Source organism: Paroedura picta, chromosome 11 (genome assembly GCF_049243985.1).
Source record: "Paroedura picta isolate Pp20150507F chromosome 11, Ppicta_v3.0, whole genome shotgun sequence".
Taxonomy (NCBI): Eukaryota; Metazoa; Chordata; class Lepidosauria; order Squamata; family Gekkonidae; genus Paroedura; species Paroedura picta.
Genome location: NC_135379.1, coordinates 8,584,412 through 8,611,117, shown reverse-complemented (window position 1 = coordinate 8,611,117; position 26,706 = coordinate 8,584,412). Strand labels below are relative to the sequence as shown.

The window sequence follows — 26,706 nt, the reverse complement described above, 5'->3', positions numbered from 1 at the left end:
ACCCACCCACCCAGCCCGCTGCCTAGCTTGGCCCATTGTTCCGCGGGTCGCGCAAGGGGTTGCCGCGGTCGCCTTTCCGGGGCTTGGCTCATTGATTGTGGATGGCGCCTGGCGTCGCGGTCCCCAAGGCCGTTGGGGCGAGAGGCCGGGCGGGTGGGTGGGATGCGTTGGATCCGTCGTGGATCCGATCCTGCCTGCCTCCGGGCTGGTGCTCCTGGCCCCGATGGGCGCAGGAGAAAGGCGCCCGCGGGCCTCGCACGCCTGATCCTGGAAGATGGGGAGAACGCCTCAAGGGATCGCAGCTCGGCCGCCCAGCCTGGCCCCTCTCCCGCTTGGGGGGAGCCCAGGATGCCAGAGGGGCGAGCTGCGTTTCAGACCTGCTCCTGGGGAAAGGGAGGGTCGTGTCAACTGGTGCTTCTGGGCTTTGTGTGTGTGTGTGTGTGTGCTTGAAGAGGATGCAGCCCTTTTTTGCAGTTTGGGTCCCCCGGGGTAATCGGAGAAGTTTCCCCTGTGCTGAGCTCCGATGCCATTTTTTGGACGTTAGATTCCTACGCGGACGAGAAACCGAATAGGGGCGGCAACCCTAACCCTGTGATGTGGCGCACCGAGGCTTTGGATGCATCCTCTGTGTGTGTGTGTGTGTCATAAATCTATAGGAATATCGCCTAGATGTATTTGAACCTGCCCTTTTCCGTGCCGCTTCTTTTCGTTGACGTGTCCGGCGGCTTCTCCTTGTCTTAAATGAGATTGGATGCTTCCATTTCCTGTGCACATTTCTCCGCCTCAACAGCCGGGAATCGGTCTCTGGTGTCGGCAGCGTCGAGGGCCGAGGAAAGGAATGCTGCTAACTTGGCCGAGGTGTCTTGTGGTTCTGGAAGGGGCTGCCTGTCCCTTTCCTGCTGGGAAGGTTATTCGAATAACACGGGACAGACAGAGGGCAGAAGCAAGGACAGCAGCCCTGCGTGTACCCTGAATTGGGTTCTGGGGTAGTTCAATGCAGGGAATGTCACCCTCCCTCCCTCCCTCCCTTCTCAGCATTTTGTTTTTTGGGTAACGGTTTTCCAAGGGCTTCTAGCCAGAAAGTAAAAAGCACTCCTGCCAGTTCCATCAGCAGGGAGGAGCGTCTGTTGACATAATGCTTTTCTTTTAACACTTTGGGGATTTGGGGGGGGGGGGGGGAAGGTCTACGCCAAGTTGAGCGGTTGCCTTTGTAGACCGTTTCTTGACCAGGGCCACAAAACCGTCAGCTGCGCCAAGGGTTAAAGCGGTATTGACTTAGCCCGGCTTTCCAGCGCAATCGATTTGCTCTTTTCCAAGCTAACGGGGAGAGGCGAACAAAATTGCTACAGTCTGCGGAATATGCCGCTGTATACATGGAAGAGTTTCCGTGTGTCTGCGCATGCACGTAGAGGAGCACAATGCATCCAAAAAAGCCAGCGTTCATGAGGGGCAGCTTTCGGCAGGCGTAAACCCTTCAGCGACTTGTAGAGGTAGTATGATATGTTTCCAAAATAATAAAATGGTAGACTGAAATTCTTTGGCACCCCCCCCCCCTCCCCGGTCGATTGAGCGCCGGCCAATATGTGTTGAAGAAGCAGGATGTGGTCTACAGTTCAGGCATGCCAATGGATCCAGTTAATCCCTGCCTGAGAGTATTTGTTTTGTGAAAAGTTGATCTGAAATTGATTTTAGTTCAGCGATCATTTCTGTTCTCCTGTTATGTCAAATCACTTGACTATTTTCCGAGGGGAAGATCATTTTTTGGGGGTGCAACTTCTTCCGGGTAGAACGGCCAAACAATTTAAGAAACTGGTATTGTTTGTAAATAAAATATTTTTTTTCTTGCCCGTCCTGAGAATCACAGAAAAACTGCCACCCCTGAAAATAACGGCGTAATCCTGACCATGGTTTGGTTGCTCAGAAATAAACTCCAATTAATTCAGTTTCAGTTCTGAAGCAGCCTTCTGTGCCCTACTATCTTCTGCACAGGCCCTCAGAAGAAGTAAGGATTTATTTCTGAGTAAACACCCATACGCTCAGTCTGCAAGGCCGTAATCCTATACGTGCTTGTTGGAGTTAAAACCCACTGGTGGAATCTGCTTGCAAGAGGGCGTCACCCCAAGGGTCAGACATGACTCGGTGCTTGCACAAGGGATACCTTTACCTTTATGCATCCTTTGGACTGTTCATCTCAGTTTTCAACACTATCCAACGTAATAAGACATTTCAGGCTCCTTTGAAACTTGTAGCTGTTACACCCACGTAGCAGCACAATTGGGCTTGTCATGTGTTCCACAGTTCCCTTCCTCTTCCCTGTGAGGTAGGTGGGGCGGAGAGAGTTCTGGGAGAACTGCCCCGTGAAAACAGCTCTAATAGGACTGTGGCCAGCCCAAGGTCACCCAGCTGGCTGCACGTGGAGGGGCGGGGAATCAAACCCAGATTAGAAGCCGCTTCTGTTAACCGCTACACCGCACTGGCTCTCTGCTCATGAAACTGCCCCCATAGTTAGCACTCAGTAGGTCTTGGCATGGATGGGGGCAGGGGAGAGAACTAGCCAGAAATTTTCTAAAGGCAGAGCAAGATGGATGTGTGGTAAACCAGTGGTCTGCAACCTTCCGGTTGCTGCGGACCGCTGCTCTGGAGTGGCAGGAGAGGGTGGCCCAGGACCCCATGCACGTGCGGCAGCCCCAGCGCAAACGCGCGTGCGCAGCAGTCCGCGCATGCGCGTTTGCGCCGCCGCCATGCCGGTGGCCGTGGCTCCCCCTTCCGGCCCCTCCGGGCCGCCAAAGCGGCCGATTAGCTTGCGGCTCGGCAAGCTTCTCTTCCGCCCCCTCCCGAAACAAGAGGGGGGCGGGAAGAGGGAGTTGCGGCCCGGCGCCAAGGCCTTAGGGCCGCGGGCCGCGGGTTGGGGACCACTGTGGTAAACAATACACACATACTTCTGTACGGAACTAGGCCCAGGTTTTTCACTCATGGCGGGAGGGAGGAATAGAGAGAGACCAAATGGCAGAGTTTTTAAGCCAGTTGATAATGCTTTTTGAAAAATGCCCTCGGGATGGAATTTGAGCTAGATGTTTTCTGATTCTCTTACTTTCCCTTAATATGAGCTGGAAAATGAACTGCATCAAGGCAAGGGTTCCCAGCGCTTAGCGGACATCCAATCCTTGGCCCCCAGTGTGCGAGCTAACCTAATCTCTCGGAGAAGGTGAAAATGTGTTGGGTACTCTAGCTGGCAGGGGCTCATGGGAATTGTAGTCCATGGACATCTGGAGGACCACAGGTTGACTACCCCTGCTCTAGCTGACACTTCTCTTTAGGTAAGCGGCGGGCTTAATTTTTGTGACTTCACTGGAGGTGCTTCTGCGTCTATTTTGAGAAGAGGAAAGTGGCAGCAGGGTGATCTTCTAGGAAAAGTGAGATCATGCAATTACATTATGTGGAATTAAGTCCCCTTGATTTGCATAGGGCTTAATTTCTGTGTGTGATTATGCAGAAATAGCAGAAGAAAGGAATCTGCTCAGCTGTCGTAAAAATAACCTAGAGGCCAGATAGAGTTGGCATATTATGCCTCCACAAAAAACATACTTTTGCTTAAAATTTGCAAATATGCAACGGATGTCTGTAGAGCTACATTGGTCTATTGACTTAACAGGTATTGTTTAAACAAAATGTCTAACATGAGGCTGATTCGAAGAGCACAATAGCTCTGTCTATGTTCTGGGCATGAGACACACCCAATCTCAGATTTGCAATTGAGTAGAGAGAAATATTCCTAAAATTTACAACCACGAGTGTCCGGAGACTTAAAACAAAGTGACCAACCAGAAAGAGCCACCTTGGGGTAAAGGGTGCATAAAGGCCAGTAGCCACGGTTTCCTCTCATTTAACGTCTGTCTGATCCAGTTTGTAGTTATTTGGAAGTTCGCTCCCAAACACTTAGATTTAGGATTGTAGCTTGAAGCTTGCATGTTCCTGTATGCCAGCCTGAGTTAGGCTTATAAAAGATATGTTTCCTTCATGGCATTTCCTTTTAGGATGAAGATAGCCCATATTTCCTTCCCAAATGCGCCTTTGACTCCCAGGAATGAGATTTCATCAGTTTAGTCTGCATAAAAAGTTAATTAGAAAGTAAACTTTCAATTGCTTTGAACGTTTTTAGTAGTTAAATGATGACAATCCTTAAGGAATTACACAAGTGTTACAATGAGAAGCATCCGTATTAGAGAAGTATTCCATATCCTCTTTTTAAAAAAAATGATTAACTGCAGATGGGGTGCCCTGACCTTCCTGATAACTTCCTCCACAAAGGCAGAAGCTGCGAGAAAAGCCATATTGAATTTGAAGTAATACTACAGCTGAAGCCAGATTCACCCTACCTTGTCCCTGGTAGGCTATTCTTCAGATTAGACATGTACCATAAAGGAAAAGCACGCTCAGCATTATGCAAGACACCTAATTCGCTTGAACATTCAGTATCTTTTTTGATTGAATACTAGGGATTCCTTCTGGTAGAGCCTACCTGTATTTTGTGCAGGTGTGCGCAGGCACCTCACATGTATTTTGTGCATGTGTGTACAGGTACCCCTTTCATTTATATAAGGCCCCTTTTAACTTGTACCTTGGCTCTTGGAAAAATTCCTGGTACAAGCTTGGAAATCTTCCATGAAATGGGACGAAATGCATGCAATCCAGTTGGAAACATCAAGCGTTCAGCATTAAAATGCCGTCATTAAAAAGAAAACCCTCAACAACCTAGAAATAATGGCATGCAGGGAGGCGGATCACCATGAGAATAGCAGATGCACCTGCAAATGTAAACATCTATTGCTAGAGGCCTAGGAATTCAACAAAAGGGGCTGGGGAAACGAAGAGGGGGAAGGGGCATCAAATACAGCCAGTGAGGGAATTCCATAGGAGGGGTTGGTCTGTGTGCTTTTTGGCAACTAGTTTTCAGTGTTAAGGCCAAGGAGAAATGTCAGTCATCCAGAATATTATGATACCAGCGCACAACACTGATTTTGTCACAGGGCTGCAGCATTTGGGGGAACTAGGGGGAACTCTGAGCTGGGTCCAATGGCTGCCTTTCCCAGTAGCACTGTTCTATATTCAGATCTTTTTAGACGTCTGTCATTATGGTGGTGGCGATGCCTCTGGGTCCAATATACTTCTAGTACAGCATGAGCTAGCTGCAGCCAAGCCCGCAAGCTTCCTCTTAAGATGTACTCTGCTTCCTGAACAGCTTTCTTTGCAAGCAGATTCGCTAGGAAAGTTCCATTTAAGTAAGTGAGGTTTGCAAAGCCAGCACTTAGCAGGATGTGAATTTCCCACTGAAATCAGGTAAACAAAAAAAAAAGGAACCATTCGGCATTGCCGATTAAAGCCGATCCTCTCTTCTGCGTGCCAGGTGTTTACGTGCCTGTTTTCCTTAGCATGAGTGAGTGTCAGCATGCCAACGTGGGATGTGTGGCAGCTAGGGTTGCCGCTCCGGATGGGAAAGTTGCTGGAGATTTGCGGGTGACACCTGGGGAGCGCCGTGTTTAGGGAGGGGTCTCGGCAGCGTACAACTTGCCTTGAACCACAAGGAAAGGTAGAAAGGTTTTAATAAAGTTAATAATGCAATAAATAAATGTAGTGCCATAGACTTCAAAGTAGCCATTTCCAGATGTCCATGGACTAGAATTCCCATGAGCCCTTGTCAGCATGCTGGAAGGGGCTTGTGGGGATTGTAGTCCACAAGCAGTTTGGCCACTCCTGCTCTAGGGGACCCAAATCTGAAGACATCTGAAGATGAGTTGTAATTCCAGAAGATCTCAGGCTCTACCTGGAGACTGGCAACCCTAAGTAGCATCAGAAGCCCTCGTTTTAAGCAAGATGGCAAATATATACCAATAAGTTCTTGTTGGGCATCCTGTATTGCATTTAAATTGGGTGTTTATTCCCAGCAAGTATGCTTACGATAGCAGTCTTCAGGATGTAACTCTGTGTTGAAGCGTAGTTGACACAAAGCCGTGCCTGATGCATTCTGCAGATTGCACTCAAAGTGTTTGGAGATACCCAGCTGTATATTTTTGAAATGTTTTGAATGCATAGGCCGTTCTGCGTTTGTTTGCCTGACACGTTCTTGAATCACATCCTTCATCCTCTCTCTAGAGATTAATTTGTGCTTTTTTGTGTATATTGGCTCATGGGTTGGGTCCCTGTTGCAGATTGGGTTTTGGCAATCTGCCCTCCCTCTCTCACCCTTCCCTCCCCTTCTCAGTCTTGTTACGTGTCCAAATACAGCCCTTTTCCTAGGGGAGGAAGGTCTCCCTGAACCAGAATAAACGCTGTCAGCAGAAATGAGAGAGGTTTCACTAATGTGGCTGGCCAGCTTTCTTGTTTCACATAAAAAAAGAGGCCAACGCCGCGTGTCTGGATATGCTGACTAATTAAAGTCCGAGGGCCTTCGGTCGACGCTGCTTGCCAGTGGAAATCTTTACCAAGGGGATGCTCTAAGTGTCCGGACCAGAACTCAAAAGCGTCAAACTTTCCACGACTGCATGATCTTTGGGAGACGAGCTACCCTCTTTCTGGATTTGCGACTGCATTATTTTTTTCCAGGCTGTTCCCCAGGGTCTTTGCTGCCTCTCTTTGCAGGGTGCTTAGAAGCAAGTGCTGGGGAGCTTTCTCCTCCTCCTCCTCCGTGCTTAGAGAGAGGCTGGCAGGTGTGATTTTCAGCAGTTCTCGTTGTGCACGCCAGTCTGGAGTGGGGATGAGAGAGCGAACGCGTGCACCCAGCCCTTCCTCTGAACAGTAGGCTTCCCAGCTGTCATTAGCCTTGGGCCTCGGAGACATTTTTAGTTGCTCCGTGCTGTTTTTTTTTTTTGTTTGTTTCTAAGTCGAATGTTCAAACAGGTACCTTTCGAACGCCCTCTGAAGTAATAAACAGGTGTAAAGTATTAAAGACGATCCCGCCAGCGGGATGCAACCTGAGGATACCTGGTCGCCACAGAGCTGCTTCCAGTGTTTCTGTTCATGAAAGGGAATCTGGTTTTAGAGCATCCTTTGTGAATGGCATTTTAAAGCAGGGATCTTGCAAAGTATATGTGGCTTCTGCCAAATCTTTAATATTTTTTTGTTGGGGGGGGAGGCTGTCAGATTGCTGCTGAGTTACGGTGATCCTGAAGGGCAGGGGTGGTCAAACATGTGGCTCTCCGGATGCCCATGGACTACAATTCCCATGAGCATGGGTTGGCAGGGGCTGATGGGAATTGTAGTCCATGGATATCTGGAGAGCCACAGGTGGACCACTGCTACCATAGGGTTTTCGAGATGAGAAGTGGTTTGGCATTGCCTGCCTCTTGCATTGATGACCTGGACTTCCTGGGAGCCTCCCTTCCAAGTACTAATCAGGGCTCAACCCTGCTTAGCTTCTGAATTCTGATGAGATCAAGCTAGCCTGGGCTAGCCAGGTCAGGGCCAGATTTTTAGCAGGTTTGTTTAGTCAGGTGGCAGCATAAAACTGGGCTCTTGTACATTTTCTGGGCCGGTAGCATTTGCATAATGTGCCCAGATTTTGTTCAGAGACACTGGGTGTCTGTGGCGCTTACCGAACAGGTTCAGAAATTATACATGCTCCAGCATTCTAGTTCTTTACCCAAGCAAGTGACCTGTGGTTGGCCCCAGGTGTTGCTCAAAGGGGTGTGGCTAAGCAGCCGGGAATTCAGGGTCAGCCCTGCCCAGAGGCCACCTCAGAGGGTTGATTTGGGATGCCCTGTTGTCAGTTTTATAGCGACGACTCAAATCTCTACAACTGGGAACATGGCAGAACCCCTTTCCCACCCTGCTGAAGGTAGCAACGTGTTCTGGAACAGCATTGCTACAGTTCTGTGTCTAGATATGCGCAGATATTTCTGGTTCAGAACCTTTGTCCTGGTTCGTCAGCATTTGGTAGCTGTTGTCAAGAAGGTAATCAAGAAGAATACTGGAGTCCATTTCATATGGCAGCACAGCAGCTGTTTGAAATCCAAGATGTGTGGAGTCTGGAGGTTCAACATGGCGGTGATCTGTATGACGCTGCCCCCCCCAGATGGTTCAGGGCTGTGTCAACCATAATGGGGACAGCCACCAAAATGTTGGTGACAGTAAGGTTAGGTTAAAATGATGGGATGTTGCATTCTAGCTGCTAATATTTGGAGATTTCTTGCTCTGACTATGGATGTTCATGCAGGCAAATAACCATGGTTGAGTTGTGCCTTCATTTTTAGAGGCAATGTCTAGACCAGGGGTAGTCAAACTGCGGCCTCCAGATGTCCATGGACTACAATTCCCATGAGCCCAACACTTTTTAGTTTTCTTCATCTTTGTCTGCTCAGACTGCAGCCATCTAAGTCTCTTGAGGACAGTGGATTGCACTGTATACACCACAACTGTCTCCCTGTGGTTGTTTTTAAATGACTGATGGATCTAATTTCCCAAGATTTGCTTCAGTATTTGACGTACGAGGTCTCTTGTTGGGTGTCAGTGGTTGAGTCCCTGTCATATTCTGTTCCTTTTTCTTGCGCTCCATGGAGCTCACAACTCTTTCCATAGCCTGCTCCCCCATTTTATACCTTACAACATTCCTGTGTTGTAGGTTAGGTTGAAAGAATAAGAAGAGAAGAGTTGGTTCTTGTATGCTGCTTTTCCCTACCTGAATGAGGTTTAAAGCGGCTTACAACAGACACCCTGTGGGGTGGGTGAGGCAGAGAGAGCGCTGATATCACTGCCCGGTCAGAACAGTTTTATCAGTGCCGTGGCGAGCCCAAGGTCACCCAGCTGGTTGCATGTGGGGGAGCGCAGAATCGAACCCGGCATGCCAGATTAGAAGTCCGCACTCCTAACCACGACACCGAAGAGAGTCACTGGTCCGAGGTCACTCTGTGAGCTTCATGGCTGGTTGCAAATTTGAACCACTGTTCCTCCTTGAAACATGCTGGTCCTCTTGCAGTGCTCCATTAAGCATATCTGAATTAGCTGCAGTGCTTCAGTGGCCCTGCAAAAACGGCCTGTAATCAGTTTATTTGTTCTCCGTCTCTCCCAGTTCTTTTCCACGGAGAACTCGTTCTGTTCCTCAGTACAATAATGTTCATTTTCGCATCCGCGTCCAAAGAATGAAACGAGATTGGTATTCAGGTGTGATAGCCTGCAGTCCAGTTAAATCCAAAGCACATGGTGATTCAAGACCGTTTTGTCCCGTGGCAATCCTTGGGATTAAATCAGTTCAAGTGGATGTAATTCCATTTCGCTGGATTGCTCACGTTTTCCTTAAGAACTGTATACTAGTTTGCATTGAAAATGAGAACTCTATATTTAGACGTGTGTTTAAATGAATGCATCCACTTTTAAATATCTCTTTCAGAGGAGAAGATGATGAATCGTCCCTTGAGAAAATAAATATATAAATATATTTAATTTGGGAAATTGCTGCTTGATTCACAGCTGCAGTATTTCGGTAGCAAGCCGGCTAGGCCCATGGAGTGGTCTAAGAACGATAAATGTTTCTCCCAAGGAACATCAATAGAGCCCTTTGGATTTCCAGAGAGCAGCACACTCTTGTGCGCGCACATAAGAATGAGCCTCCTGAATTGGCAGTATTTCTTCTGGGCTGATAAATGCCCCGGCTCTATTCATATTTTTTGGGGCAGAGGCTTTTTGCATAGAAAACACGAAGGAAGCTGCATTTTTTTAAAAACACGCTGAATATTACTACTGTAATTTTGCAGAAACTGTCATGCACGATAACTCGCTCCTCTATAAGTTACAATAGCGGTACGAGACACCTTGGCACACTCCCAAGCCTTGTGAGATTATTCCTGCATCCTCCCTGATGTTTGTGCTGATCCAGATGCTGCCATCAGAATTCTGACCCGGCTCTTGTCTGCCTCCCCTCTCCCAAACCTCTCGTAAAGCTATGACAGGGTTCATTTTTATAGCCAGCTCCGTGGAATAGCCTGGCCCCTCTGCGTTTTTACTGGGGAGTAGGCCCGGTAAAAATATCAGGCCCATTGCTCAAGCAGTGGTGCTATCTGGCACGGATCTGAAGGATGTATTTCTGTTCAAAAGCCCCTAGCTCAGGGGTAGTCAAACTGCGGCCCTCCAGATGTCCATGAACTACAATTCCCAGAAGCCCCTGCCAGCATTCGCTGGCAGGGGCTCCTGGGAATTGTAGTCCATGGACATCTGGAGGGCCGCAGTTTGACTACCCCTGAGCTAGGGGCTTTTGTAATTGCAGCATGGGAGCGTGGGAGTGGCCTACAGGGCCCCCCAAACCTTTTGAGCCTGTGGGCACATTTGAAATCCTGACCTAGTGTGGCGGGTGAAGCAACAAAATGGCTGCCAGAAAGGGGGAAAAAACGAGGCTGTTGGAGGCGGAGCCAGCCACGAAATGGCTGCTACAGCTTTCCTTCAGTTGTTCAGCTTGTATTCTTGCACTGTGGTGTCAGCCTCTGTCAGTAGCGTGTTTAAAAAGCTGCACAGTCGGTCAGAAAACTAACCGGGCCTTAGCCGCATCTGGACTTTCAAAAAACACTTGGCAGCCCCCAGGAAAGATGTCATTGCACCCTCGTATAGTAAATTCAGGGCCCTCCCTGGATTAAACTAGCAGATCGGTCCTTCTAGCGTACCAGTGGAAGCCATAATGGAGCCGAAGACTGCTTCTCCCAGACTCAATAGTTCTTGGTCGTGTGTCTTGCACATCAGTAAAAATGCTGCCTAGAAACAGTAGTTAGGCCTGGACTGCCCGGCCAAATTCAGTTCAGCTGCTCATGCCCGTAAGCAGTTCCTTGTGTTTGCAGGTTGGCAAGAGGAACCTTCCTCTGTGCCGATTTTTTTAAAAAAATAGTGAAAGTATTTGTGTTAAGGAGACAGTTTCAGGTTCCAGACTGGAGCGAATGTTTAGATTGTTCTCTCATCATCCGCTTTCCAGGTTTTTCCTGTCCTTGGTACACTTATATCCCAAACCTGCTTTCCTCCGGTCTTTCAGGAAACAATGCAATCCGGAGCACATCTGGACAGGAATTTCCAGTGGTTCTGCTTGCATCAGCTCTACTTCTCTGCCCTCAGCCCTGCGTAGCTGCCATTTTCACTGCTGTGCGACTGGAGAGCCACAAACAAACAAAAACAGTGCTATAGCAGCGACTGATCTGAAAAGAGAAAAATCTGCATTGGCACGGCAAGGAAAAGGCAGCTGTGGGCGGCTGACAGCTGGGAAGGCACCATGTGGAAGCACCAAAAGAAAACCACAATGTAGGACTGAACGATCCAAGACCGAGGACCACAGATATGTTGTATCAGCTTATTTTAGACCAGCCCACTGTGACTTTCCATATACTGTTTCCATACACATTCAGCCAGGAATCACCAAGAGATCTGTGTGAGTCTCTTGCTCACATGGATTTGCCTTGTCCTGTATCTGTCTCTTGAGCTGACAAAGTCACTAATACCTGTTCAGACTAGCAGTAGCTGTCTAGGAGCATAGGTGGAGCTCTCTCACACCACCTCCATCAGATTCGAGGTGCTGAGAGTCCTAAATGGTCTGGGACCTTCATGCCTACGTGACCACCTACTCCCTTACGTCCCTCAGTGGAGTTTAAGATCAGGCCAAGAGAACTTCTCTGGGTCCCTGGCCCCCAAGGTGTCAAATTGGCCTCAGCCAGAGTATAAACACGCTCCCTGGAGACATCAAGGCCCTGCAGGACTTCGGACAGTAAACAGAGCTGTAACACCGGACCTAAAGTTGGGGTCAGGAATGGCACTGAAATTCTGGCCTCCCTACCCCAAATATCAGCCAAATTGTCACCACGTTGATACTGGTACCTCCCCCACTGGGAAAATGGAGGTCATCTGAACCAATTGTATGCAGAATGTTTTAAATTGCTGCTATTTTATCAGTGTGTTTATTTATGCATGTTGTTACCTGCCCTGAGGATGAGCAGGCCACAATTTATCATCACCATCATCGTCATCCTTTTAACTGGAGATGCCAAGATTTGAAGAAACTGACAGCTCTCTCCCCCCCCCCCCGTTCTTGTGGTCTGCAGGCCACGTAAGTATGAAGACTCCTCCTAACAATCACAGTGTAAAGGCCACCTGTACGGCACCACAGGGGCCAGGAACCGCCACGAGCCCTTGTGGGAGTGGCGGGATATAAATGTAATAAATAAATAACCATGGGCCCATGGCACATGCTGCTAAACCGCCTCTAAACCCAGGCCCTTCTGTGTACAAAGCAGATCCTCTGCCGCTGAGCCACAGCCCCGCCCAGCTCATTTTCCCCCCCTCACCACTAAGTAGTTACATCCTATGGCTAATATGCGGGATTAGTAGAACACATTTCAGGTAACAGAGGACGGAAGCTCTGTGGGTTGCTTACCGGGAGAGCTTTAGAGCCTAGATTCCACATTTATCTGTGTAGCATGGCTTGACACACAAGTAGAGTATAGGTACACATGGTTCTTTGTCCCCGGTGGTAGGCCTTTCTTTAGCTGTGCCGTTTCAAAGAGCCAGCTTGGTGTAGTGGTTAGGAGTGCGGACTTCTAATCTGGCGAGCCGGGTTTGATTCTCCGCTCCGCCACATGCAGCCAGCTGGGTGACCTTGGGCTCGCCATAGCACTGATAAAGCTGTTCTGACCGGGCAGTAATATCAGGGCTCTCTCAGCCTCACCTCCCTCACAGGGTGTCTGTTGTGCGGAGAGGGAAGGTGAATGTAAGCCGCTTTGAGACTCCTTCAGGTAGAGAAAAGTGGCATATAAGAACCAACTTTTCTTCTTCTTCTTCATCCCTACCCCTGTCTTGGCAAGCTTCAGGCTTAATCATCAGACCCGCACCCAGCAGTTGTTTCCTATGCAGACTTTTTCTGGCTTTCTTTTACCTAGCAAGAACCATTCTCCCTCCCTTATTTTGCTTTTGTTCCCCACCCCTTCCCCAAACCCTTTTTGGCGCCTTCCCAGGTCGCCTTTGCTCTGCACCTGGCTGGGGCCCAGCTCAGACTGATTGTCTATTAGGCTTTTCAGCTGTGCTGGCCTCAGCTGGCAGCCAGGCACTCCCTGGCTGGGAATTAACCGATGATTCCCCAATCAACAGTACCTTTTGCTTATAACAGGGGCTGTGTACTTTGTGTGCCTTTAAGGGCCAGGTGTGGAGTGGAGAAGAGAGCCCCGACCCAGGAAAGCTCTTGCTGGAATAAAGGTTGGTCTTTAAGGTGCAGCTGGACCTCTCTTTCATGATGCTCACACAAATCCCTTTAGAAAATCCCGTATCTCTGGACTCCCAGCTTTTCATCTAGGGAAAAAGGGATCGTGACTGACCTAACGTGGCAGGACCAAGAAGACCAGATCCTTTCAGGGGTAGTCAACCTGTGGTCCTCCAGATGTTCATGGACTACAATTCCCATAAGCCCCTGCCAGCATTTGCTGGCGGGTTCATGGGAATTGCAGTCCATGAACATCTGGAGGACCACAGGTTGACTACCCCTGCTTTAGCAGGATTTTTCAACCCCTTGAAGAAAAAGTAGAGTTGGTTTTCATGCCCTGCTCTTCACTGCCCAAAGGAGTCTCAAAGCGGCTGATAGTTACCTTCTTTCCTCTCTTCGCAGCAGACACCCTGTGAGGCAGGTGAGGCTGAGAGAGCTCTGAGAGAGCTATGCCTAAGGTCACCGAGAATGTTTCATGCAGAGGAAGAAGAGTAGATGACTTAGAAGACAGGCCACAACCAAATCCCCCCTCCCACACACAAACTTTGATTTTTACACACAAGGCCTACCAACTAAGCCCTTCAGCTGGAGGTTGCCAGTTTCCTGGCTAGTGGCCAAGCCCGTTAAGGTACAAGGGGGAAGGCCACAGATCCTGGTCTGCAGACCCCTGGTGGGGATCCCTGCCATAGGGGAATCTTGCCCTTCAAATGACACCGGAGGAGATTTTCTCTACCTGCAGTAATGGAAAAGCCTCACCTGTGGAATATTTCTTCTTATACCAATCCCCCTCATTCAGTATTTCTTTTTATACAAATCCCCCTCATTCAGCATTGGAACCTGGAAATGCTATTTTAAAAACAATTGGTCTTTAAACCCCACTTTTCACTACTCAAAGCAGCTTGCAGAAACCTTTCCCTTCCTTTCCGCACAACAGTCACCCTGCGAGGTAGGTGGGTCTGGGAGAACTCTGATAGAGCTCCTCTGCAAGAACTGCTCTAATAGGACTGTGACTAGCCCAAGGTCACCCAGTTGGCTGCATGCGGAGGATTAGGGAACCAAACCCATGTCTCTTAACCACTACGCCCAGCTGGCTCGCATGGGAGATTGCCTAATAACTTTGTTCTGATTTTCCATGTGCTCTCTGGTGGCAAACTCACTTACGCAGCACAGCTCTTGGCCTTGCTGCATTTCATAACTAGACAGAGTTACGCCAAAACAAAAAAAAGGGACCCAGTTAACTGCACTGTTTAAACTCCAGCCATGTGAAGCTTTGCCTGTTATGCAAATATCTGTCTTCGGTGGGTTTTTTTTGTTTGTTTTTTTTGCAGTTGTTTGGGGCTCAAGGGAATTGTGTATCCCCAGGCAGCCTGGGATAAAATAGTAGTAATGAGAAGACAGAACTCCTGATAGGTTGCAGAAATAGCAATTTAGCTTAAGCAAGAGTTCCACTGCCCCCCACGAGCAGCTTTCCCAACTGAACCGAATGTATTTAAAATGAAGAACAGGCTGCATGGAAGCGCTTTCTGACATCTGTCCAGAATAAAGCAGCTTATAGTGTCCAGCTCTTCTCCCCCTCCCTCCCTCCCTCCCACTTTCTCTTCCCCTTTCTCCCAATGGGACAGGGCGATCTGAAACCGAAAATAGCAGTGGTGGTATCAGAAGTTAAGACCAACAAAAGTTTCATTGGATATAAGCTTTCCTGTTCCTGCACACATCTTCAGATAACAGTGAATCATCCCCAGCTAGTTAGAGTCAAGATGCACAAATAACTGGGCAATTATAGTTGACGTTGGATTAAGGTGGTTGGTAAGACTCCCGGGTTGAGAACCGTCGCTCTAGAGTTGAGAAAATATGACTTGCATGGACTGTTCTCCTAGAAGGCTTGCTTCGTTACTTCCTGCATGACATCTGTTTTGCGTTGTTCAAGTATGAAAATAAAAGTATGAGCTCTATCTTCTGATCTGCTTTGAATATTCATGGAAGCACCTGTTATACAAGTGACGGGAAGTCTTGTGCCTTCTGCCCCAGTTTATCAAGGTGAAAGGAGAGGGAGAGGGAAGGAAGACCATTTGTCAATTTAAGTCTTCTAAATCTAGAGTTCTACCTCATCTGCATAATAGCCTAACGCTGAAGAAAGATACCATTAAGATACCATTAGTTTTTACTAGTCCTATATCTCCGTGATTGCCTGCAATTGAATTACGATGTGGGGTATTGAGTTAAAGTTTGGAGAAGCCTCATTTTGCATAATGTCACAGCATTTCAGAGGAACTCTGAAATATCTAATTGGGGTGATAGGTCTACTGTAGGATATGCACCCCTACTTTTTTCTGCAGGAGGGATACCAAGTGGCCTGGAGGGAAAATGTCCTCTCCTGTTACTGGAAGATGGGGTCAAGTCACAGCCAAGGCAAGAGACGTTCAGAGGTGGTTTGCCATTGCTTGCCTTGGCATCACAACCTGGACTTCCTTGGTGGTCTCCCATTGAAAGTACCGACTCAAGCTAACCTTGCTTAGCCTTGGGGAATTGACGAGATTGGGCTATCCAGATCCTGTCTCTTTAATAGAGGCTTAATGGATGCTTTGTACCAGGGACAGCTGCCCGTTTCCACTCAGAATACATTCCCCCAGACTTGTTGACATCCTTAATGTGTGAATGGCCTGTTTGTTGCTGTTTGCATTTTCCTGTTATAATAAATAATAATAATAAGAGGATAAGGGAGGAGAAAATTGTACTTTGCCTTTTGATATACGCCCAGGAAAATTAAAACATCTTTACTTTGTACCTGATGAACTGGTACAGGAAAAGGGTTGCATAAAGGGGGTGATACTGTTCCCCTTGTCACTGTCATTTTATTTTCTCCATAATGAACGGGAAAGCGGTTGGCTGAGAAAGCATGCTCAATATAGTGCTATATTTAATTTTGAAATTTAATTTATTAGATATTTTATCTCACCAAGAAATGTAGGCTTTTCCTCTGTATTTTAATCCTACAACTTCCCTGCAAGGTGGACCAAAGCTAAGGGAAAGTTACCATGTTCTCCCAGTAAACTTTGTCGCAGGATAGGGATCTGAACCAAGGTCTTTCCGTTCAGCGTTGGATGCTTTGACCATTATATGTGTCGTTGCATTTCTCCTGAATTTGCAGTTCCTGAGGATTCAGAATAGCAGCCCAAATAGCCCCAGGTGAAAAGTTCCCAGTCAAGAGCATCTGATTTAGTGTGTCTTCAAGCACTTTAAGGGTTCAATTGTTTATTATGCATTCCTGAGCCAGGAAGTCTCCTTTGTTTTGCAGAGTGCCCTTGTTTAATCTTTGCAGCCTTATTCAGCAGTGGCACTGGGTAGACCAGAAGTGGCCAAACTGTGGCTCTCCAGATGTGAATGGACTACAATTCCCATGAGCCCCTGATATCTTGCATGAATGTTCATGCCTGTGGCCTGCCTGAAGTGTAATGTCTGAATGGTAGTTATTTGTTTTTTAAGGCTTGGCTTTGCAATTCGATTCCTGTCCCTTCATGTGATCACATGGCAATCCGCATCAAGTGCTAATGGCTGGGCTGAACTTTGTGCTAATCCTCTGCAGATGAAGAAAATTCAAGGGGATGGCGTGGGAGATCAACATATTTTATAGATGAGCTGTAAAATCTAATATGAGGAATAAATATGTCTTAAAATTTTTTTTAAAAAGCTCCTGAATATTTATGAAGTTTGCATTCTACTTGGCAGTTTTTGGTAGCTTCAGTATCCAAGATACTTCAGACCAGCAGAGCAATATCAAAGACTCTTGATTAAACAGAAATTATGAGCTGCATATCTTCTGAGTACCCGATTCATTATTCCTCTAGTAGTTTGTATGGTACACTGCAGAGTAACCTAGGAAATAAGGCAGACCAGCACTCCCTAAGGAACGATAGATTTCATTTTGACAGCCTGGGGGAGACAACAGAAGAAGGGAGAGAAAAATGAGAAAACGACGAAAGAACGTAGAAAGGGGAAAGGAGAAGCAGAACAAGGAGTACTATTTTGAACTGTTAGGTTTCTTTAATTTTCAGCTATGCTTCTTGTTTTCGCTTCGTTCTTTCTTGAGGCTGCCAATCTCGGATCCTATTTAGTAAAAACGGAATTGAACAGTAACCTATGTTGTCCTTTTCTGTGTCCGTGCTGTGCCGTGAATTAAAGCCTTTGGGATATCAAAGCAAGCATATATAAAACCCAGTGCAGATTCAGGGGACTGTGTGAACACAGGCCTTTGAAGTCTCCACCGTGGGCAGCGGGGACTGTGTTAAAGGCCATCTTGGGAACGTAGAATAGCCAGTGGATTGTGCCGCTTGTGGCTAAAGAAATCTTGTGCACATTTAACATTATTGCAGTTCTTAATTGGGGCTGAAAACCATACGGCAGGGGTAGTCAACCTGTGGTCCTCCAGATGTCCATGGACTACAATTCCCATGAGTCCCTGCCAGCATCTGGAGGACCACAGGTTAATTGTTCATTATTATGTTTCAACCACATGGCTGAAAGTCTTGCCACGAATTCCCAGGCCGAATCAAAGCCTGTTGTGACAGTGGATTGCCCAAAGAGTGTTTTTAAAGCTGTGATTTGTACTGCATCCTCTCCAGGTTCAAAAGAGTTGCTTTCTCATTTCAGGCCATGGAAACCTTTTTGAAAATCTTTAGACATGTCACCCGTTGAGAATATTATGTCATTAAGAGAAACATCCTGCTTCTTATTTTTCTGATTTCCCTCTTGTTAGATTCCCCGGTATTCATTCATTAACCAAGTTTTGCTATTGGAGTGTCCAAAATCGAGTGATAATGAGAACAGCTAGGGGCTAACCTCTTAATAAATAACTGCGAGAGAGGTACAGTTCTACAGTCCCTTGCTCTTTATTCGTCTCCAATTTATGGAACCAGTTGGATATGTAAGTTTTGCTCCTGTGTGTTGGCCTTTGTGCTAGGCCATGGCGGTCACCAAAGCAACCATGGAATTCCCTTGTCAAGAGACGCCTCAAGGCATGTCAACGTAGATAGATATTTGCCTCAGAGGAATTATGGGGAGAAACAAAGTTGTGTGTATTTGGAAGAAAAGCCCAGTTTTTGTTTTTTGACTTCCAGTCAAAGATGAGCATGTGCTTTGTATTTGTTATTGTGACACAGAGTTTTGCTGAACAAACCAACCCGCTCCATTATGTGTTGTTGATCATTAAATGGCATGGCAGGTCATTGAGCAGAAAGTAGAAGGAAGAAGAAGAAGAGTTGGTTCTTATATGCCGCTTTTCCCTACCCAAAGGAGGCTCAAAGCGGCTTACAATCTCCTTCCCATTCCTCTCCCCACAACAGACACCCTGTGGGGTGGGTGAGGCTGAGAGAGCCCTGATATCACTACTTGGTCAGAACAGTTTTATCAGTGCCGTGGCAAGCCCAAGGTCACCCAGTAGGGTATAAAAACCAACTCTTCTAATAATATATTCAGCAAGTTGAATAATATATTCAGCAATAATATTCAGCAAGTTGAACTTGAGTTGAATATGATGGCCAAATGAATTTTAAACTCTAGAAGAAATGAGGTGGAAAGATCTCCTGTGTAACACATGTTTCTGAGCAAACTGAAGGATTAGACCATAATTTTTTCCATGTGGGAGATGGCTTCCTGGTTCAGTTAATATCATCTGAGAAGTCTTCATAGACAGCTTTAAAATGGAAATTGAATAGCTCATAAAAGAAAGACCCGTCTTCTGACCATATGCTTCTTCAAAAACCTCAGAAGAATCCCAGCATGTGGTGTGAATATGTATATTTGAAGATTTATAGGGGCTTGAAAAGAAATTAATTTTTTGAACAGAGAAGATTTCCCTCTTAAGGGAATGGTATCTGAAGAAGCAGTCCCTTCAGGGGTAGGTCGTGTATCTACATGGTGTGAGTCACAGATTTTTTTTTAGGCTTTAGGAATTGTATTTGCATGTTCTGTACCCGCTGTGGTTTACCATACCTAAAATTACTGATGGATCAAGGCGGACAAGGCACAAATCTTTAGCATTGTTTTGGTCTAAAAGGATTGCTTGGATTTCCTGAACCCATAATCATTGTCACGAAAGGAATAGCTGGCTCTGGAGGGTAATTTGATTAAAACGGTATTCTGAAGAGAGAAACAGTGCAATATGTGACTTATAGTCATATCTTTCATTGCACCAGCTGATGGTGAAACAACATGGAACATCAGTGGGCATTAGTTATGATGACTAAATCAAGCCACAATGTTTGGGGGATGTAACCTTCTGAGGGCAAGAAGGAGAAGGAGAGGGTGTTTTTGGCAGGGTATGAAACAGAATGCTGAATTAGATGGACCTTGGTTCTTGTGTTCATATTATGGGAGCAAAGCTCAGGTTAGGCTGCTAAAAATGGCCAATATGGTATCATTTCCCCCATGTTGTCACTATATCAGGTTTTCTGCACACCCACCCGAAGTGGGTGTGATGTGGTTAGGTGGACGCAATGCATAAAGTTGGGGCATCATGCCATGGGAGGAAAGCAACATAATATCTTATGGAGACAGAAGGGGAAAGTGTGACGCAGGGATGGCACTTTCAGAATTGGTGCCATGTTTCTTGTAATGTGTAGTACTGGTCTTACAGCTAAGGTGTGATGTGGCGTTAAGCATTTATAGGAAGCTTTTTGAATATATTGTATAGGGGCTGGTGTGGTGTAGTGGTTAGAGTGCCATATTAGGCCATGAGATGGCCAAGCTCCAATTCTTCCACCACCATTGAAGCCAGCCAGGTGACATTTGTCCAGTCATCATCTCTTAGCCTATGATCGACCCCTACACACCTCCAAAATTACATGTTGTTTCCTCACAGACCGACCTGTCCCTGTAGTGTGTTTCTTTGTTATAAAAATGATTCTCACTATCCCACCCTCTCACTGATAGATCATTTGGCTTTACTCAGCCCAGGAATTGTTTGGGAAGTTTATTATTATTTATCATTCAGCAGAGTTACGTACAAGAAGCATATAAAAATATAAAATATCTCGCCAAGTAGGTGCAGCAGATATGTAGGCAGATTGGGCAATGCCCCTAATTGCTAATATCTAAATTTCCAATTTACTTACATGCAGCTGGGGAGAGTACAAAATCCTACATCTCCTTAGAAAGCACAACACTCACATCCCTATTCTCTGCAGTCTATTCCTTCTGGTTTGGGTGGCGATGAAGGAATCCACTCTTTTTCTCTCTCCAGTTAAAAATGATGAAATTGGCTGACATCTTGGGCTGCAGAACAGGAAGGATCTGCTTCTCTTTAATTTTAGGTGGTGAAAAACGGAAACAATCCTTCTTTTCTCCTCCCTGGAATCCTAGAACTTCATCGTAGCCCAGGCTGTCAATTTGGGTGGGGAGAAGAGAAGGGGAATTTGCTGGCCTTTTGACTCCTCCCCCTGTCCTGCTGATCCCTGCAATCAGTTGAGAGTTGGCTCCTGATTCCCACCTCTGCAGTAGTTTTCTGGGCACGCAGGAAAATGTCTCAAACAGGACATCAGAAGCGACTCCCAGCTGATCCCTCATCCACTGCTGGCTGGGTTCTGATGGCCGCAAGTCATCCCTTTCTGGGGATGGGCCCAAACTGACTGCAAACATCCTGCTGATTAATCAGCCACCCGATTGTTACCGGAGAAGGGAATGTGAGTCGAACCAGCGGGTGTTTGAACATCCCTGCTAACAAACAATAAAATGGGTTATTATACCATCTATGCAAAAAATATAAATCTCTTTGCTTCGCTTAAAGAGACTAATTGTGTGTATGATTAATTGTACTTCAGTTGATAATATTGCTGTAGTTATTATGAGCTATAAACAGAAAACAATTACAAAAAGGGCTTAAAATACACTGGTCTTTAAAAAATATTGAACTAAAAATATTAAACTAAAACATACCCAAAAGCTGACCTCTGTAACCTTCTGTAGATGCCCCTTTCCCCACTTTGCAAGGCTCAATGTCACCTTGGCAGAAGAGAGAAGTACAATAAAAACATGTCTTTCTTTCCAGAAAACAATTTAGTGGATACCGATGCTGGGCTTTATGGAGGGTGCAAAATCTGTTTATTATTATATGTAGTAGGAATAGCACCGACACTCATTTTTCTTCCATAGTCAAGAATATATTTCAGGAGGAATAAATCATAACTCTGCATGATGGCAGTTCATAACAGTAGAGAGTAAACCCCAGTGAGATAATTAGAATAGCTTCTGAGCGACCGTGCTCAGGATGGTACTGCAAATCCTTTACAACCAGAGGAGTTAGCTGGGAAGATATACTGGTAAGAAAGCGACTGAAGAAGCAGCAGCAGCAGCCATGGGGAAGCTAGAAATCTGGGAGCAGATGCTTCCCTGCCTCTGTCAAGTGAGATCCATGGTCACACAAGGTTATTTATTTTAGTGCTCGAGAGTGGTTGGGGACATCCGTGGAGCTGTGGGTCCTCCCAGTGCTCCCCCCATACTGGGACCAGATGCAGAAATGGTTTATCCTAGTGGCACAAGTGCTACAGCCCTGCTGTTACTTGTGCAGCCCAAATAACCGTGCTAGTTGTGCTCTGCTTGCAGGGCACATTGCCAGTGAGTTTTGAGCAGCTGAGGGAGTGAAGTGCTTCAGCCATCATTGTTAAGGGCTGCAGGCTTGTGGAGGGCTGAGTGCTTCATTAAGGGCTGGCTTCACTTGTTTTATTTCCTGCCCCTTGGCTAGTATGTGCCAGGTGACTCTCCAGACATTATTAATTTATTTACTAGGGGACAAGCCCATTGCATTCAGGAATACGACAGGTGCTAAATTAGAAGGGTGGGGTGGAAGAACTCTGTGGACGTCCTCTCCCTCCCCCCAGGACTTGGAAAGGCTGCAGGCCACTGTTAGGGAACTCACCAGCAGGGGCGGCTCTCGTGCGGCAGAGATCTGCTGCCTCCAAGCCTTGGAGGGAAGTGGAAGGAGGAGGAGGGGGTGGTCAGGGGTAGGGGATGCAAGGTGATTGGCTGGTCACTGGACAGACAGGCAAGCCGGTTGGAGGAGGAGGCGATCAGGGGCGGGACAGCCGCCCTGAGTGGGTGTTAAGCACTGATTGGCACTTAAGCCATGAGACCACGCTCCTCCTCCAAGGCCTTACAAGATAAACAGATAAATCAATTTATATAGCCCACTGAGACTCACCATCTTATAAAGACAAGGGGCCACCACTGAAAAGCTCTGTATATGGTTTCCAAGCACCTTACAGGTCTCGGCGTGTATCTAAGTAAAGTAGCTTGTTTTGCGTTAATCTCTCCTCAGTTTGAAAGGTAACCACACATCTGACTAAAGGGATCCGCCTTCAGGATTTGGTCTTGAAACTAGACCATTGCTTCTACTTCTTGGCACAAGCATGAAGTTCCCTTGACAGCGCTTTATTGTCCATCGCATTGATGTTGGGACAGTTTTGTCTATTTGGCTGCATCTTTCCAAAGGATGTTACCCAATTCGGGACACAACTGTATGCAAAGAAGGCTATTAACATTCGACTGACAGCCAGTTAAAGACAGTTTACTTGATTAATTGTATACCCTTTTGCAAGACAAATTGATTAAATGTAAATACATTTTGACTGTTGCATAGATTTGGCATAATACCAAACTAAAGGGGAGGGAATGTGGCACGCTGGTAAAGCAGCCAGTTGAGGTACAGAAGGTCCCATGTTCAATCCCTACCGTCTCCAGTTTAAAAGATCTAGTAATAGGTCAACTGAAAGATTTGGAGAGTTACTGCCAGTTTGAGTAGACAGGTCCTGACTTAGATGGACCATTGGTCTGGTTCAGTATAAGCAGCTTCGTAAGTTCAAAGCTTTCATGGAGGTGCTTTTTTTAGTATGTTGGAGAAAGTGTGGGAGACATGTTGGGGAAGGATTGTGGCTCAATGGTAGAGCATCTGCTTGTTATACAGAAGATCTCTGGTTCAATCCCTAGCATCTCCAGTTGGAAGAACCAGAACCAGGTAGATCTCTACCTGTATTTGTGGAGAGCCACTGGCAGTCTGAGTAGGCAGTACTTTGATGGGCTGATTCAATAGGAGGCCCCTGACACTTACAGGATATTGAACAAGCTTTATTTAATAGTTATTTCTCTCCCCCCCCCCCATTACGTTCAGACAGCCAGAACAAAATAGCCTCCCAAAATAAAAGAGTGCCCTTATGTGGCATCTACATTAATTAGAATGGGCCCAATTGAAATGTAGTTAATTGATCTATTAATTAAAAGCTTGACATTTTGATTAATTTGTCTTTTATGTGTCTTTCAAACACCTTAGGAAGGAACATCTAAGATTTCACCTTGATCCCCGAGGAATAAGATTTTTCTGCTTCAGAATGTGCTGGCTGTTCTCAAGCTGCCACTGCTGTTGTTTTCCTCACCCAAAACGTTTGATCCGTGTAATTAAGAGGTTTATAATATGTCCATCATTACTGTTGGCTTGGCTCCCAAGGTAAATCTCCATTCTGCTACATTTCCGCAAGTGGAAGAAGAAGGACCTCTAGAACAGCACTGGGGGTAGAAATTGGGGGTCTGCAGTGGGAGAGAGGAACTGAAGAAAATCCTCCCCACACCCTGTGGAATCCAAGCCACTCTTTGTGTCTTTGATCCGATGGAGGCCATCTTACACTGGGGAAAGAAGACTTTGTTTTTATACCTTGCTTCTCTCTACCTTAAGGTGTCCCAAAGTTGCTTACAATCCTCTTCCCTTCTACTCCCCACAAGTGGCACCTTGTGTGGTAGGGGGGGCTGAGAGAGTTCTGAGAGAACTGTGACTGGCCCAAGGTCACCCAGCAGACTTCATGTGGAAGAGGAGTGGAGAATCAAACCCAGTTCTCCAGAACTACTCTTAACCACCACATCATGCTCTGTGCGTGCATGTGCGTGATTGGATCAGGATTATAAATGAGAGGGTAAATTGTACTGGGGAAAGGAAGAACACCGTAAGAATGCACAAACAGAAAAAGTATGTTAATTCCAAGAAGTGCTCTTGTTAGCGGTTTGCAGACTGGACAGGATTTCTTATCCCATGTACTAGAGGTTCATACAGTGTTTTGGCTTGACTCTCTGTTTTTCCATGCGCTGAGGTCATCTTTGGACTCTGGCGATCTCAAAAATTCTTGCATTAGGTTGCATCATTTGCACGGAAAAACCGCTGGTTTTGAGCCAGAGTGCCTTCAGTGAAGCTGTGTTTGATCAAAGCTCGGAGGTTTAAATACAGTAAAATGTAAACACGGTAAACTTGCAGAGACAACACCAAAGAGAATTTAGTGGCTGGAGTCCTTGCCAGATATTTTGGCAATATTCTCCCACCTTCTTTATTTGTTGTAGTGGTTAGGAGCACTGACTTCTAATCTGGCGAGCCAGGTTTGATGCCCCGATCCCCTACGTGCAGCCAGCTGGGTGACCTTGGGCTCACCACAGCACTGATAAAGCTGTTCTCATAGAGCAGTAACATCAGGTGTCTCTCAGCCCCACCTACCTCACAGGGTATCTGTTGTGGGGAGAGGAAAGGAACGGTGATTGTAAGCCACTTTGAGACTCCTGGTAGAGAAAAGCAGCACATAAGAACCAACTCTTCTTCTTCTTCAGTTTTTGTTTTCTAAGCACAAAGAAGTTGGTTTAATATTTTCAAGTATTTTTTTCTTGAGTGTGGGATGTATGGATTGTATCATGAGGCTGTTCAAAAGCGGTATACAAATTGTAAACACCTTTGACATGTGGGTCATTTCCCCCTCTCCCACACACACACCTGGACTTCTACTCTGTTCAAGGCACACTAAAATTTGCATTGGTTGTTAGTGTTTGTATGCTTGAATAGTATGTGTTAGTTCATTTTTCAGTACGATGTGCTACCCACTCTGAGCTATTTTCCTTGGCCATCATATGCATGGTCAGTTACTAATTTTCTTCTGTATTTGTTGAGTCTCATTTGTCTGCTTTTTTCATTACCAACTGAGGGCATTGGTTGACAACCTGCAGTGAACCCCTGTCAAGTGGCAGAGAGCAAAACCATGCCAGATTGTTCTTGAACTTGAGTAAACATGTGGCCTGATTAATATTGTGGCTTGAACAAAAGCCAGGATCCACACAGTAATAGAATGCAACATTTTAGAACCGCCTTTCTCAATTTTTGGTTCTCTGGTTGAGAAAGCCTGCTTTAGAAAGTGATGTAGCACCTTCTTCATGTTTCCTGGACCACATTAAATTAGTTATGCACTAGTTTTCTGTTCTGCAGATTGCAGCCAAAAACACCAGGTCCCGACTGTCATCGTGGTGCAATCTGCCAAACCATTTTCCATCTTTCAAAGGAGAGCGAGTGTCATGATTTCCAGAGAGATGTGGCAGAGCTTTTTGTACTCCTCCCAACTGCAATTGAATGGATTGAAAATTTAGAGATTAGTATTTCGTGGGATTTCCCAATCTGTCTGCGTTGTGCCTACTTGGCTACATATTTATATTATATTGTGTATTATATGCTTCCTGTGTATAACTCTGTCATATGATAAACAAATCAGTATTGTAGGGGAAGATCTACAGTGGTGGATAAAGGCAGAGTCTCCACTGTTAATTCCCCCCCCCCCAGAACCCCTGACAAGTTTCAGAGGGGCTTCCTGGGCTTGTTAGGACCACAGTTTTTAAACCACTGTTTTATGACATTGTCATAGTATAGCTGTCTGCAGGCTGGTTTCTGCATAGTAACGCTATAGCCTCACATTTTGTTACACTAGCAAAAGTCTCTGTGTTGTTTTTCTTTCTTTCTGCCTCCTCTAAAGGTGTGAATTGACAAGCTCTTATGGCTTTTCCCTTGCCTGAAGGGACCTTGAGGATGGGGTACTAATTCTCATTCTGTACACTTGGTCAAATGGCAAGGAAGCCGTCTTTATGATAAAAATAGCTCCTGTCTTTTGCTTAGTTCGCCGAACACAAAGTAATCACACCTATAAATGCATCTAATTGATGTTTTTAATTGAAATTGGCTCATAGGCGGGAAGATGAGTCAGAAGAATTACTTTCAGGACACACATTTGAATTACTTGTCAAGTGTCACCGTGATCTTCAAATTCAGGTTTAGGGCTTGAGACTCGTTCGTCAGGAGGGAGAGCTGCTGGAGGACTTCCATCGGCCTCCCACCATCTGGTGCCAATATAGTGATGGCGTACCACTGTGGGTGTACCTGCCCGCATAAGGGTTTCCAGATAATCCTTCAGTGCACACCACATTCCAATAGAACCACAGCAGTCAAGAAGTGGTTGCACATTTTAGCATGTCTGACAACATTTTTGCGGTGGTTTGGAGGACCGGGATGATGGAAACGATCGGGGGAAAAATGCTTAGGCATGTACCAAGGATCATTTGATGTTTTACTTCATGCCTCATAAGGAGCCTGATACCGTATTGCTAAATTGCTTCAGTGTTTATTAATCAAAAAGACTATTAAAACATTCACACCCTGCCTT

The 26,706-nt window shown here is 46.2% G+C and overlaps 1 protein-coding gene across 4 annotated transcripts in view; it reads left to right on the top strand.

Annotated features, from left to right (window-relative positions):
• Positions 1–26,706, top strand: part of DIP2C (disco interacting protein 2 homolog C) — a 287,193-nt gene that overhangs the window by 1,020 nt on the left and 259,467 nt on the right. The window lies entirely within an intron of this gene.